Source organism: Tupaia chinensis, unplaced genomic scaffold (genome assembly GCF_000334495.1).
Source record: "Tupaia chinensis unplaced genomic scaffold, TupChi_1.0 Scaffold145257_1, whole genome shotgun sequence".
Classification (NCBI taxonomy): Eukaryota; Metazoa; Chordata; class Mammalia; order Scandentia; family Tupaiidae; genus Tupaia; species Tupaia belangeri.
Genome location: NW_006205117.1, coordinates 1,565,171 through 1,579,313, shown reverse-complemented (window position 1 = coordinate 1,579,313; position 14,143 = coordinate 1,565,171).

Here is a 14,143-nt window from a genome sequence, read left to right as displayed (position 1 = left end):
ATAATGGGTAGAATGGGAATAAGCCCATTGCTTCAGAAATTGTCAAGGGCCTCATATTCTAATAGATGACGTAATTAGACAGGTAGGATTTGTACCAAGTTTTTTGAGGATGTGTAGGACTTCTATGAGATTTCACTACCAAATCAGTAATGCTGCTGCTTTGCTTCATATTTTTCACTTTTAGCATTTACATTATTTCAGGTTAGTTTCAGAACAATCTTGTAATATATACTGTACATTAGTCTTTGGTTTACCTAACTGGTCATTTGGCAAACTTTCTGATCATTAGTGATGTAAGGAACACTGGCAGGAACAGTTGACTCTAAGGTGGAGAACAAAATCATTTCTAAGATGCTACCTTCTCTTATTAGAAAACATTAAATTTAGGTAAACTTATTTATCAGCCAACTTTAAAAAATAATAATAAAACAGTTTTCTCTGTTCTAGAGCATCTAAGGAAAAAAAATAAAAGAAATCCCTTTGGCATTTCTAGATATTTGTACAGACAACAAGGAGGAACTGTAGCCTTTTTTTTTTTTTTTTCAGCTAAATTATCTTAAGAACACTCTGCTCCAACATAGGAATGCCAGTGGAACAAGAGATGGTAACACAAGATGCACCAGGAGACTCGAGGTTTTGTGTGTTTGAAACTTATATTCTACTATAATGACTAAATTGTAGAGAAGCAAAACTAATGCGTGTGTTTTTTTTTTTTTTTTAATTTACCCAATGTTTTTTTGGTTCTGTCTTCTAGGAGCAAACAAACTCCTTTTGTTTTTTTGTTTGTTTGTTTGCTTGTTTTCAAAAGTTCACTTAACAGTATAAGACAAGCGAAAACCAAAAAGTTGTACTATATTTTAACAATATATTTGCTCAAAATAGAAATGCCAAAGCATATAAAGGTATAAAGTGAAATGCAGTATTTTTTTTTCCCACACAAGTTATTTAAAAAAAAAAACAAAAAACTTTTTTTTGCCTTTCAAATTTTTAACTTTACTAGAAAAAGTGTAGTAAATAAAATGATTGCTATTAACTGGATAGCAGATGAGGTCTCAGTATTTTTTTTTTTAAATTTCTTTTAAACTTGCTTTTGATTTTAATTCAAGAATAATTATGCTGGGTTCTTGTGTATGACTGGACAGAAAAACATGCGGTTGTGTGTTTTGGCACAGTTCTTTCAGATTTTTGAGTGATACGATAACCAACAAAGAAAATTTAGATTGGAAGGCTGTTTTCTGCACTAGAGTCTAATCATCACCCTAAGAAAAATTCAACACCTATTAGTTACTTTTATTACTTTTGCTTGAAGACTAGGTATATAGATGTTGAGGACTTTTAATGGTAGAAAATAAGGTCATGGAACTCAGAACAATAAACCTTTAGAACAGAGTTAATGACACCTGCACAATGCCATGCTCCTTTCCATCTCTGTTGTTTCCAGGAAAAGATTTGGGTAAGTAATAAGAAATTGGTAAAAATGTTTTTGAAACCAACTTTTCCCCTATCATTCATGTTTATAGCTTTGCCCAGAGAGCAGAATTAAAGTTATACACATCAGCTTCAAGTTTAACACATTACTACAAAGGGATGAGAAAGTGTGTGCATTCACACACACTCCCAAACCCACACACACATTCACACCCACACTTGTAGAAAAGCCTAGATTTTGGTATCAAACAGAAATGTGGGTGTTGTGCAATCAACAAAGCACAATTGTGCAATAATTAAAGAATTTTTAAACTAAAGATTAAATTGGAATGTTGTTATAAACATAAGGAAAATGGCCAACATATTTCTTTGTATCAAAAGAAAACTGATTTCTAAAAATAAACACCCTTTGTGTGAGGACCCTTTAAAATAGTTTTAAGTGATTCCGTTCACAGATGAGCTTTTGAGTCTCCATCACTTTACCATAAGTGGTTTGCTCTTTGATCCTGTAGCCTTTAATCAGGTGTGTACCAGCAAGGGGAAAGCACTGACATGGCAGTATCACCATCCAGACTCCACATCACTCTGAAATAACACGGCATAACTAAACTGGCTGCTGGCTCATGAAAGGATTCCTGTGGTGTATAAAATTAAGGAAGTAATGCTCACAGTCATTTCCCATTTCTAACTTTTATCAAATCGAGGCAAACATAGACCTTTCTGAAGTGACCATTTTTAAATGTCCTTGGTTAAAAAGAAAAATAAAGTGTTTTTATTATCTTCCCTGTTTCATTTAACTTTCCCTGAAGTCATAACTAAGTAAAAGGAATGACTAAGATGTTACCTCATCTTTTAAGTGTTATTATTGACCTTTAGTCTTCAATTCCTTTACACTGAGAAATTGATTTAGTGTATGTCAATGTCTCTATTTCCCTTGCTTAGAATGTCATGAATATTGTCTTAAGTTAAAAGAATTATTGGGACCAGCAGTTAGCGTAATGGCTATGTCGCTGGACTCCCATGTAGTCGACCGTGGTTCGCGTCCCAGACCCGGTGGCTTATAACTCTCGCCTGGCGCGTGTGCGTGCGTGCCCACGATCCCGAGACAAGAGTGGAGGAGAAGGGATTGTGGCATGGCCATCCCCCCTGGGGGGTGATTTCTCACTTTCTGTCTCTGTCTCTCTCTATCTGTCTGGCGAGCGCACACGCCCTATAGCAAAAACCTCTCCAAAGAAGAAAAAGAAAAGAATTATTATTTTCTTTTTTTATTGCACCTATTTCCCTAAGTACAATTCATATTTCTTATTGCTACCTATTTTGTCATTTTTAGAGACACCAGACCTTGGTCTTTTTTTCCCATCCTTTTGCTCCCCCTAGCTACAGAGTCACGTACACAGTCTTGAGTCTCCCCCCACCCCCAAATAGTACCTTAGTGATTGGGAACTTGGTTTGAATCCTTCTTTGCCACATAGCTTGTATTGCTTTGAAAAAGTTACCAACCTCTCTAAAGACTGTTTTCAGTACCTCCTTTATAGATTTATGGGATTAAATGAAACAGTTCCTGGAAAAGCCTGATGCATGCTAGCCACCACTTATTCACCTAGCCTCTTCCTTGCCTCTTCTTCCATCCTCCTTTCTTTATCACCTCTCACCCTTCTTCTTCCTCCTCTTCCTCTTCTAATGAGTGCTTGGCACAGGGAAAGCACTAAATTGAATGGTAGTTTTCCTTAGTATAAAGCTGCCTTCTCTCTACTAATCAAGCCCTCATTGTGTCTCCCCTAGTATACTCAGTTTATCTTCTTGGCTCTCATGCCCTATTTACCAGTGTCCTTGACTCAAAAGTTCTGTATATCCAAAGATTTGAATTAGTAAACATACAGTTTTAAATCAACTTACACATTTAAAATGGATCAATGAAATGTTGCATAAACCACTGTTAGTAACTATTATCATTTTGCTTTCTGATAATATCTAATTGCTATCTTCGTCAATGCGTTTATGTTAAGTAGATTTGAAATTGACTGAGAGTGTATATAAACTACTTTACTCAAAAAAAATACCATATGCCAAGTACTGTGATCTAAATGCTTTCCATACATTTTCTTATTTAACTTAATAACCTGTTAGGTTATCCTAATAACCTATGAGATATTTATTTACTATTATTACCATGTAGATTACAGAAAAGGAAACAGTCATGCCCAAGATCATAAAGTTACTTAAGAGTGGAAAAGGAGGATTTGAACCCAGATGTTCTGATTCCAAAGCTATTTTCTTAAACATTAATTTACACCGCCCCCATTCTTCTAGAAATAACCTCAATAATTTAGTAAAATGTATCCCTAAACTACAATTTTCTGGGTTTTTGAAGGACTTCATAGAAATTTGTCTTTCAGAAGAAAGAAAATGACAGTTCTTTCCTAATAACCAAATTGAACCAGAAAAGAAATCTTATTATTGGCTCTCCTTTCTTCTTTTCTTCGATAGTTAGTAAGGTTCTCTCATTTATTGATTATCTTGGGAAAAGAAATATCTGAGTTGAGGGACATCAAAATCATGGTCTATGAGAAATAGTTGAAGTTCTGGAGACAGCTTTGAAAAAGACCCTGGGTAAAATAAAAACTTCTCACATATTCAGAGGGCACACAAGTGAAATAAGGATTAGATATACTGTGTGTGGCCCAAGAGGACACAATTAGAACCATTTTTTAGAAGCAACTAGATGATAACTTTCTAACAATAGAGCTGTCACATCATGAAAAATCACTTTCTGAAAAATAATGACAAGACCTTTGCTAATAAGGCTTTAAATTATTTCTACTCATCTTCCTACTCAAACTTTCAGGGGAAGGAAGGTAACTCATTTCTTGCAAGATTGCTGGAGGTCCAGAAGTATGTTCACTTGGCTTCTGATATAAAAATTATAATAAACTATATAACTAAATAATATGAAAGCTGTAATTTTTATAAAAAGTGAGACTAGAAACTTTTAATACATAAAGAAATTGAAATTCTATAACCCCAGGAAACCTCCCATTCCCATCCCTAGTGACAAACACTTGGCATATTAATTTCTACTTTTTAATGATTACAAAACTAATATAGAACAGTCAAATATAGGAAAATATAAAGAGAAAAACAAATACAAGAAAAATAAATGGCAAAAGTAAAAAAATTTATGGGACCAGCAGTTAGCGTAATGGCTATGTCGCTGGACTCCCATGTAGTTGACTGCGGTTAAAGTCCCGGCCCCAGTGACTTAAACTCACACTGGGTGCATGTGCGTGCATGCCCAAGATCCCGAGAGGAGAATGGAGGAGAAGGGACTGCGGCGTGGCCATTCCCCCCCGGGGGGTGATTTCTCGCTTTCTATCTCTCTGTCTCTCTCTGTCTGGTGAGTGCACACGCCCTGTAGCAAAAACCTCTCCAAAAAAAAAAGTAAAAAAATTTGTAATCCTCTACATTATCATCACATATTAGTATATTTTCTCTGCCAATCCTTTATTTTGCTATGTTAATTTATAACTCTAAAAAATTTTGTCAGAAGGCATGAGAGAAAGAAAGAGATAAAAGGAAAGCAGTCGCCAAGGGGGATGGTCATAATGCAATCCCCTCTACTTCATTTCTCTTTCCTTTGGGGATTTTGGGCACACAAACACACACACACGCTTGATTTGTATTTTAAGCTGCTGAGTCTGGGGCTTGAACATGCAGTCAGCCATGTGAGATCCAGCCACCTTAATTATCAGGTCGCTAACCCTATTTTGTAATTTTCAATGAAATTTATGTTTTACACATTTTTTTGTAGGCCATTCTTTTTACATAGCATTTAATTGTTAACATTACCTCATTATTTTATTATCTCAAATACGTAACTTTTTCATGGAGGTGTGTTGCTCTATTTTATGAATGTATCATGATGTATTTAGTCAATTTCCTATAGTTTTATATGCAATGGCTTGTTAGCCTAAGTAACACTGCAATGAACATCTGTCTATGCTGTTAATTATCTAAATGCTAACTGAGTTCCTGGTTAAGTTTCTAGAAGTACAATTAATAGTTCTCCCAAAGCTCTTGAGATGGCTAGCAAAATTCACCACTGAAAACTGGATATCAGTTTACTTTCTCACTATGAGTATGTGAAATTAAATCTTGATTTTTAACAATTTAGTGAATTATAGTTGGTAGATTATATAGTATGAAAGAAAGAGTTCAGAGTCTATGGAATTCAAGGTCCATTTAAATTTCAAATGGTTCAGTAAACATGAGCCTGAGATTTGCCCACATTAATCAGGGTCATTGCCCAAAAGGTATGTTTTGGTTTACAGTAAACAGACGGTGATATTACAGCGTACTACAGATTTACAATGTGCCCCCCCACCACACACACACTTTCTTCATCCCAGTGTTCTCAGTTTTATGATGTAAAGAAGATATAGCAAATCAGTTGCTTGCATTATGTTAAATGAACCAATATAAACTCTTGACATACTACTCATAACCTCCCTCTTCCTGCCCTTCTCTTAGTTATATGAGCCAACTTGGTCTCTGTTTTGATGAGCACATGTCTGGAGAACTGGAGGTTATTGCTCTGAGTGATTCATCTTAAGCACTGATTCAAAGCATTTTAATTTTATTTACTATGCTTTGGCTTTTTTTTTTTTTAAGGTTAACAGAAAGCAATATTTTTTTAGCATTTAGTTTTTACTATATGGTATATAATCTCACTAGAGAAAGAAGTGTGAGGAGACTGAGAAATCACCTCCCAGGAAGATGGTGATGCCATAATCCCTCTCTAGTCTCTTCAAGCTTTTAGGCATACATATACACATGCTGGTATGATTTCCAAGGCTTTGGGTCTAGAACTTGAACCTGTGGGATCCAGCATCTTAACCTCCACACCACCTGCTGACCCCCCAAAAAGCAATATTTCATTTAAATTTATATATTGTTAGATAAAATTGGGAAGCCAATTACTATTTTTCTTTAACATACATATTCAATGTTTTCCCCATTTTCTAGCCATGCTTTTAGGTTTAAAGAATTTATTTACAGGAACACAGAAGCTGAAGAGTATAGTAAAGTTGTTAAAACTTTATCTATCATACATGTTAAGAATTATTTTTGTTTTGCTTTTAATGTGTTTTTAACATTCAAAAATTTTAATTTGCATAATACGTTGTCCTCAGTTTTTACCATTTCTTCCATTGCTATTAATCTTTACATCAGTCTTTTCTTAGACACATTATATCAGACATGGTTCAATTAGAGAAGTGGAACGACTAGGAGATACATACACACACACACACACACACACACACACAACACACCACACACCCATTTGATGTAATGCCATTGGAACTGGCTAAGCAATCCTTGCGAAGCTGACTTTGTGTCTGTTGCAAAAGATAGATGGTTTGAGGACAGATAGTCAGGAGGAGAAGGTAGAGATAAAGTAGAAGGAGTGTAGACAAGTACTAAGCAATGCAATCAGACAAGAGAATGAAATAAAATGCATTACAATAGGAAGAGTTGAAATTATCTGTGTTTGCAGATGACATGACTGTATACACAGACCCTATAGTATCCATGAAAAACTCATCAAAGTAATAAATACATACAGTAAAGTGACAGGATACAAAATTAGGTTAACAAAAATCTGTAGCATTTCTATATATAAACAACAAACAGACAGAACTGAAAAAAGTAATCCCATTTACCATAGCCACAACTAGTATAAGATACCTAGGAATAAAACTAACCAAGGAAGTTGAAGATCTCTATAAGGAAAACCATAAAAATCTTAAAAAAAGAAATAGAAAAAAACACAAAAAAGTGGAAGGACATACCATGTTCCTGGATTGGGAGAATTAATATAATCAAAATGACAATTCTACCCAAGTTGATTTACATATTTAATGCAATCCCAAACAAATTACCCCAGACATTCTTCATAGATCAAGAAAAGACAATCATAGAATTTGCCTGGAATCATAAAAGACCCCATATTGCCAAAGCAAACCTGTGCAAAAATGGTAGAGTGGGTGGCATCTCACTTCTGGACCCCAAAATATATTACAAAGCTGTGATAATCAAAACAGTACGGTATTGGCACAAAAACATACAAGGACCAATAGAACAGAGCAGAGACTCCAGAAATAAACCCAAAACACAAAGCCAACTGATCTTTGACAAAGGGTACCAATCAATCCAGTGGGAAAAGAAAAACCTCTTTAGCAAATGGTGCTGGAAAAACTAGGTATCCAGCTGCAGAAAGATGGATCTGAATCCCTGTCACCATTAACAATAATGAACTCAAAGTGGATCAAAGATCTAAACCTAAGACCGCAAACTATAAAACTAATTGTGGAAAACATTGAGGAAACTCTGGGAGACGTTAGGGTAGGCAAAGACTTCTTAAGCAAGACCCCCAAAGCACAGGCAATAATTCCCAAAATAGACAGGTGGGATTACATCAGATTAAGAAGTTTCTGGACAGCATAAGACAGTAATTAGTGTGAATTGACAACTCTTGGAATAGGAAAAACATTTTAACTATGCCTCAGATAAGGGACTGATAACCAGAATACACAGGGAACTCAAGTGGCTAACCTGGAAGAAAATTATTAACCTAATTAAAATATGAAAAAATGAGCTGAATAAACAACTTTCTAAAAAATACATATGAACAGCCAAAAAGCATATGAAAAATACTAAACATCCCTCACCATAAGGGAGATGCAGGTCAAAACTACAATGAGATACCACCTAACTCCAGTCAGAATGGCAAAAATTAAAAAAAAAAAAAAGTGCTGGTGGGGATGTGGTGAAAGGGCAACACTCCTACATTGTGGGTGGAAATGTAAATTAGTCCAGCCACTGTGGAAAATGATATAGAGGTTCCTCAAAGACTTTCAAATAGAACTACCATATGATCCAGCAATTCTACTCCTGGGTATCTACCCAAAGGACAGGAGAAAGCTCAGTGGAAAAGCTCTTGCACAGTTATTTATTGTGGCACTGTTCATGATTGCTAAGACATGGAACCAACCCAAATGTCTACAAACAGATGAATGGATTGAAAAAGTGTGGCACCTATACTCTGTGGAATACTATTCAGCCATAAAAACAAAAACACAAGACCCTGGCATTCGATAGAAAGTGGACAAACATGGAAGATTTATTGCTGAGTGAATTAAGTCAAGTTATGAAACAGAGACCTTTTATGTCTCCACTTAACATATACCGACTGTCTACGCTTTGTGGTAGATTGAAAGACTGGAGGACATAAAAACATCGAAAATTGTCATGGATACTGGGGACACTGGAAGGAGAGTGGGAGAGGGGAAGAGTGCAGGAAGAGACATTTGTGGGACACAGATATGTTTTGCTTCCTGTTGAGGATATCATGTATAGTATTCTCATCTCACCTAGTGTGTGGCATATATCATGTTGGGTAAAATCTCTTTAAAATCTAAATGATGTATAGCAATTGAATGTATAAATAATAATAAATAATGATAAAAAAAAAAAAGTACAGACAAGGTAGAGCCACAAGCACAGGCTGGAGTTTTACAGGGACAGAAGGAACCCCATGCTGGTTCTTGTTCCTTTGCTCTGGGTGGTGTGCTGGTGGTTCCTTTTCATGGACCCAAACACATGCCCTTGCCCAAGAGTCAGAGCAGTTTTAAGGATAATCCAGGAGAAAACAAGGCTTTGCAGGCCTGACCACCACCTGTCACCACAAGATGAGCCCACAGCTCAGTAACAGTGTGTACAAGCTACAGAGCGACTATGCTTCATTTTTATTCTCCAGGTGTGCCACAAAAATTTTTCTTGCCCTCTCTAATGAGAAACAGATAAGGAAGAAGTTGACATATTACACAGTCACCACATATCTGTATTTTTTTCTAGTTTTAATTAAATTGACTTAAGAAAAAATGATACCTTTACAAAATTAACCTATCCATTCAGGAACATGATATGTTTCTGCATTCAAATCTGATTTTATAAAAGCAAAGTGCTGGAAATGTGTCTTATGAGCCCTACAGAACTGCTATTGAGACTATTTTCTGTTTCTTGCTTCTAGAGCAGATAGAATTATGTTTCTAATTTTTTAACTGATTGAAAAGGAAGTTATTACTTACAGAATATTTATCTTATTTATATTTTGCTACCTGTTGAAAAAAAACTATTAACTTTAGAACTTTGTAAAGCTGATTTTTGTTATTTTCTAAGCATATAATTGTATTATCTATGAGCACTCATTTCTTCTTACTCTATTTTTGTTTCATCTCTATTGTTCTGGAATTTCCGATTGATGCAGTGTTAACTAATATAGAGGATAGTGGATAGTATTTTAATTCCCTGATATGTGTGTGTGTATATATATATATATGTACACATATATATATACATATATACACATATACATATATATATACATATACACACACACATATATAATGGATATATATCTCTTTTAAAATTATTTCAATTTTTGCTTATTTGTTCATTTCTAAAATCAGGAATCTCTATGAAATGCCATTTGATGCCTACTAACAGAATACATTAATTCAAAGTGAACTATCTGTATTCCTAGAATGAATCCTACATTGTCCTAGTGATTCCTGCATTATCCTAGTGGAAGATTTATTTTTTAATGTCTTGTTGAAATGTATTGCTGATAGTTTATCATTTAAAAAAATCTTTATTTCTTAGTAAACTTGGTTTCAGTTTCAGAGTTATACTAATTTCATAAAATTAATTCAATGGCTTTATTTATAAACTCTGTGGCAGTTTATAATGTCTGAGTAATACCTACGCTTTGAAAATATGAAAGACCTCACCAGTAGAATTGGTGCCAAGCATTTTTGTGGTAGTTCTCAAAAATTCATTTTTTATTTGAGGTAAAATATATACATGGTAAAGTGTACAAACCTAAAAGGTATAGTTCAATGAAATTATATTCAAATGCGTGCATACACACACACACACACACACACACACACACACAGACACACACATTTGTGTAACCAGTACGCAAATGAAGATTTAGAAGATTTCCAGCACCCCAAGCAAAACCCTCCAGAAGTAATTGCTCTTTTGATTTAGAAATTATTGTTATTGTATCTCTTGTTTTTCCTCTTTGGAGTAGTTTCAGCAAACAGTTGTCCTCCTCCTTCTTTACTGTGTCAGTATTCTGTGGCTGCCATAACAAACTCTCAAACATTGGTAGCTAAACAACAGAAGTTTGTTTTCTCAGACTAGATTAAGGTGTTGGCAGGTTTGGTACCCAGGCCTCTTCTCACCTTGCCTATGGCTGCCTCACACGATTTTTCTCCATATGCACACATCTCTGGTGTCTCTTTGTATCCAAATTTCTTCTTCTTCTTTTTTTTTTTTTAAGAATTATTCATTTAACTTATTATTATTATTATCATTGTTTTAATTGGCTATAGGGCACATACCAGAGGAAGGAGGTGCAGAGAGAAAGTGAGAAAGCAAGTAGCTAGATCCAGGACTTTAACAGTCGTTGGACATGTGGGAGTTCAGCACCTTAACCACCATGTAACCTGCTGGCCCCTACATTTATTCTTAAAAGGACACTAGGAAAATTAGATTTCAGCTCATCTTCATGACCTCATTTTCACATAGTCACTTCTTTAAAGGCCTGTCTCCAAACACAGTTATACTAAAAGGTAGTGAAGTCTTCAGCATATAAATTTGCAAGGGGGTGCAATTTAGCCGTAATAGCCACTCAACAATATCAAATACCTTTTCCCTAGACTTAGAAATTTTCTCACTTCAGGCCTTCACAGCTTTAGAAGGTAAAATACAGAAACTTATTTTCAGAGTTTTTATGTGTTTTTGTTGTTATTTTTGAGAGATGTTTGCTATAGGGTGTGTGCTCACCAGAGAGATAGAGAGAGAGAAAGCAAAAAAAAATCACTCCCTGGGGTGATAGCCACGTTGTAATCCCTTCTCCCCTATTCTCCCCTTGAGATTTGAGGCACACACACAACTGTGCCTGGCATGATTTTCGAGCCACTAGGTCCAGGACTCAAACCACAGTTGACCACTTGGGAGTCCGGCGCCTTAACCACTACACCACTTGCTGATCCCCAAAACTTATTTTCAAGCATGTATTAGGGCTTCTGCAAACCTCTATGCTTGTTTTATACAACTTAAGAGGATGGCATGCACATAAACTACAATGAAAATAATTATTTGCAGAGTTTTTGTATGTGCCCCATAGCCAATTAAAATAATAATAATAATAATGAATTAAATTAATAATTCTTTAAAAAAAATTGCACACAAAGAGACACCAGAGATGTGTGTACACAGAGGAGAGATTGTGTGAGGCAGCCATCAGCAAGGTGAGAAGAGAGGCCTGGGTACCAAATCTGCCAACACCTTAATCTAGTATCAGTGTTTACTTGTCCAGAGTATGACTTAGACTCATTGTTCATCACAATGCATGTGGCATAAGGTCATGCAACTTTCAGAGACAAAGATTCTAGTGACAATATACCTTGCTCAGTGGATCCAGTTGTTCTATTGACTTTGTGTTGGCTAAAATGGCGTCTTTGCTTCACTTTCTAGTGAAATAATTTGTGCATCACTTCAGTCTGTCTAGTCTCTAAACTGGGATAGCTGATTCTACCTGAAATTCAGTAATCACATAATATACTTAACAAAGTTCTTTTTATTTTTCTTGAGCTTGTGAGAGTGGCTTCTTTTTGTTTGCAGCTAAGAGACTTATTGAGTGGATTCGTTTTCAGTATTTTTGCTTCTTTAAAAAAAAAAAAGGATTTCTGTGTTTGTAAAATGTAGCATATATTCAGGCAAGAAAAAGTATGTAAGAATGCCTATGTGCGGGTCCAGCAAGTGGCATGGTTGTTAAGGTACTGGATCCCACAAGACCAACTCTGTGGTTAGAATCCTGGACCTGGCAGTTGGATAAATTTGCCAGGCACATGTGTCTGCAAGTCCAAAACCCTGAGAGGAGAAGGGAATGTGGTGTGGCCATCCACCCAGAGGGAGACATCCTTTCTCTGTCCCTCTCTGGTGAGTGCATGCACCCTACGGCAACAACAACAACAACAAAAGTGAAGTTTTAAAATAAGACAGATATCTGTGTAGTTAGCACCTAGACTGAGAAATAGACCACTATGTTAGCCTAGAATGTTAACCTAGATGATTTCTGTATTCCTGCCATTTGTACCTCTTTTTTGAGGTTTGTTCATGTGGATGCATACATAGATTTAGTAGCTATAGCTTACTCATTTTACTGTATGTGGTGGCCACTGTGTAAATATTCCATAGCTTCTGTGTATCCATTTCACCTATGATAGACTATAAATTATTTCCACATTTTTAGTATTATCTATAACACCACTATAAATATTTTTATACATGTCTCACTACACATATGCAAGAGATACTGTTCAGCTATATTTAGTATGACAACTGGCAGTTTATAATCTTGGTGTATGTTTACTTTACTAGGTAGTACCAACATTCTTCCCAACTGATTGTGCCAACCTTAATTTTACCAGCAATGGGTGATAATTCTTTTTATTTTGCATTCTTATTAGCACTGGTAGTTACATTGTGATTTTAATTTGTCTCTCCACAATTTATCAATCAGATTAAACATATCTTATTATATGTGTATTTTTATTTGTTTCTATGAAAGTGTCCCCACTTTCCTCTGTATAACTAAATCACAATATTTTTATATACTATTGATACATGACTATTCCTTGGTTATATATTTTGCTAATATATGTATTTTCCTTTCTTTATGGAATTGTTTCAAGATTTATTTAATTTTATTTATTATTATTATTTAAATTTTTACCAGAGAGACATAGAGAAAGAGAGAGAGAGAAAGTAAGAAAGCAAGCCACCAGGTCTGGGTCTTGAACCGTGGTTGGCCAAGTGGGAGTCCAGCGCCTCAACCACCATAACACCTGCCAGCCCTGGAATGTTTTGATAAACAAATAAAAATCCTTAACTGTAGCAGAGTCATGTTTATTAATTTGTTCCCTTGCTTTGTACTTTCTGTGTTTTATTTATGAAATTCTTTCCTATGTGGTTTTCATGAAAGTTTTTAGTTTGCCTTTCCTATGTGGCTGTAAAATACACCTGAAATTGAATTTTGTGTGTGTTGTGAAACATAGGTGCTCTGGAATACTATCCCTGTCTTATAGTAAATGACCATTGAAAGCTATCTGTGTCTAAGTTTGTTGTTGTTGTTCTAGATTTTTGCCATAGGACGTGCATGCTTGCCAAAGTGAGTTAGAGAAAGAGAGAAAGTTAGAAATAATTCTCAGGGTGGGGGATAATCACACCACAATCCCTTCTTCTCAATTCTCCTCTTGGGATTTTGGGCACGTATTACACCCATTGTGATTTTCAGGCCATTTAGTCTAGGACTTAACTACAGAGTGGTCATGTAGGATCTAGTGCCTTAACCATGAAACAACCTGCTTGCCCTGTTTCTAAGATTTTTATTATATCGTCCTAATGATTTCTGACTGAATTATACTGCAATCAGGCAATGAGGTCTGTAATTTCAATCTTTTCAAAATAGTTGAGAACTGCTGAATGTACATGGTCAATTCTGGTAAGTGCTTCATGTGTGGCTAATTTTTAAAAAAATAATTATTTAACTTTATTTATTCATTTATTTTATTTTAATTTG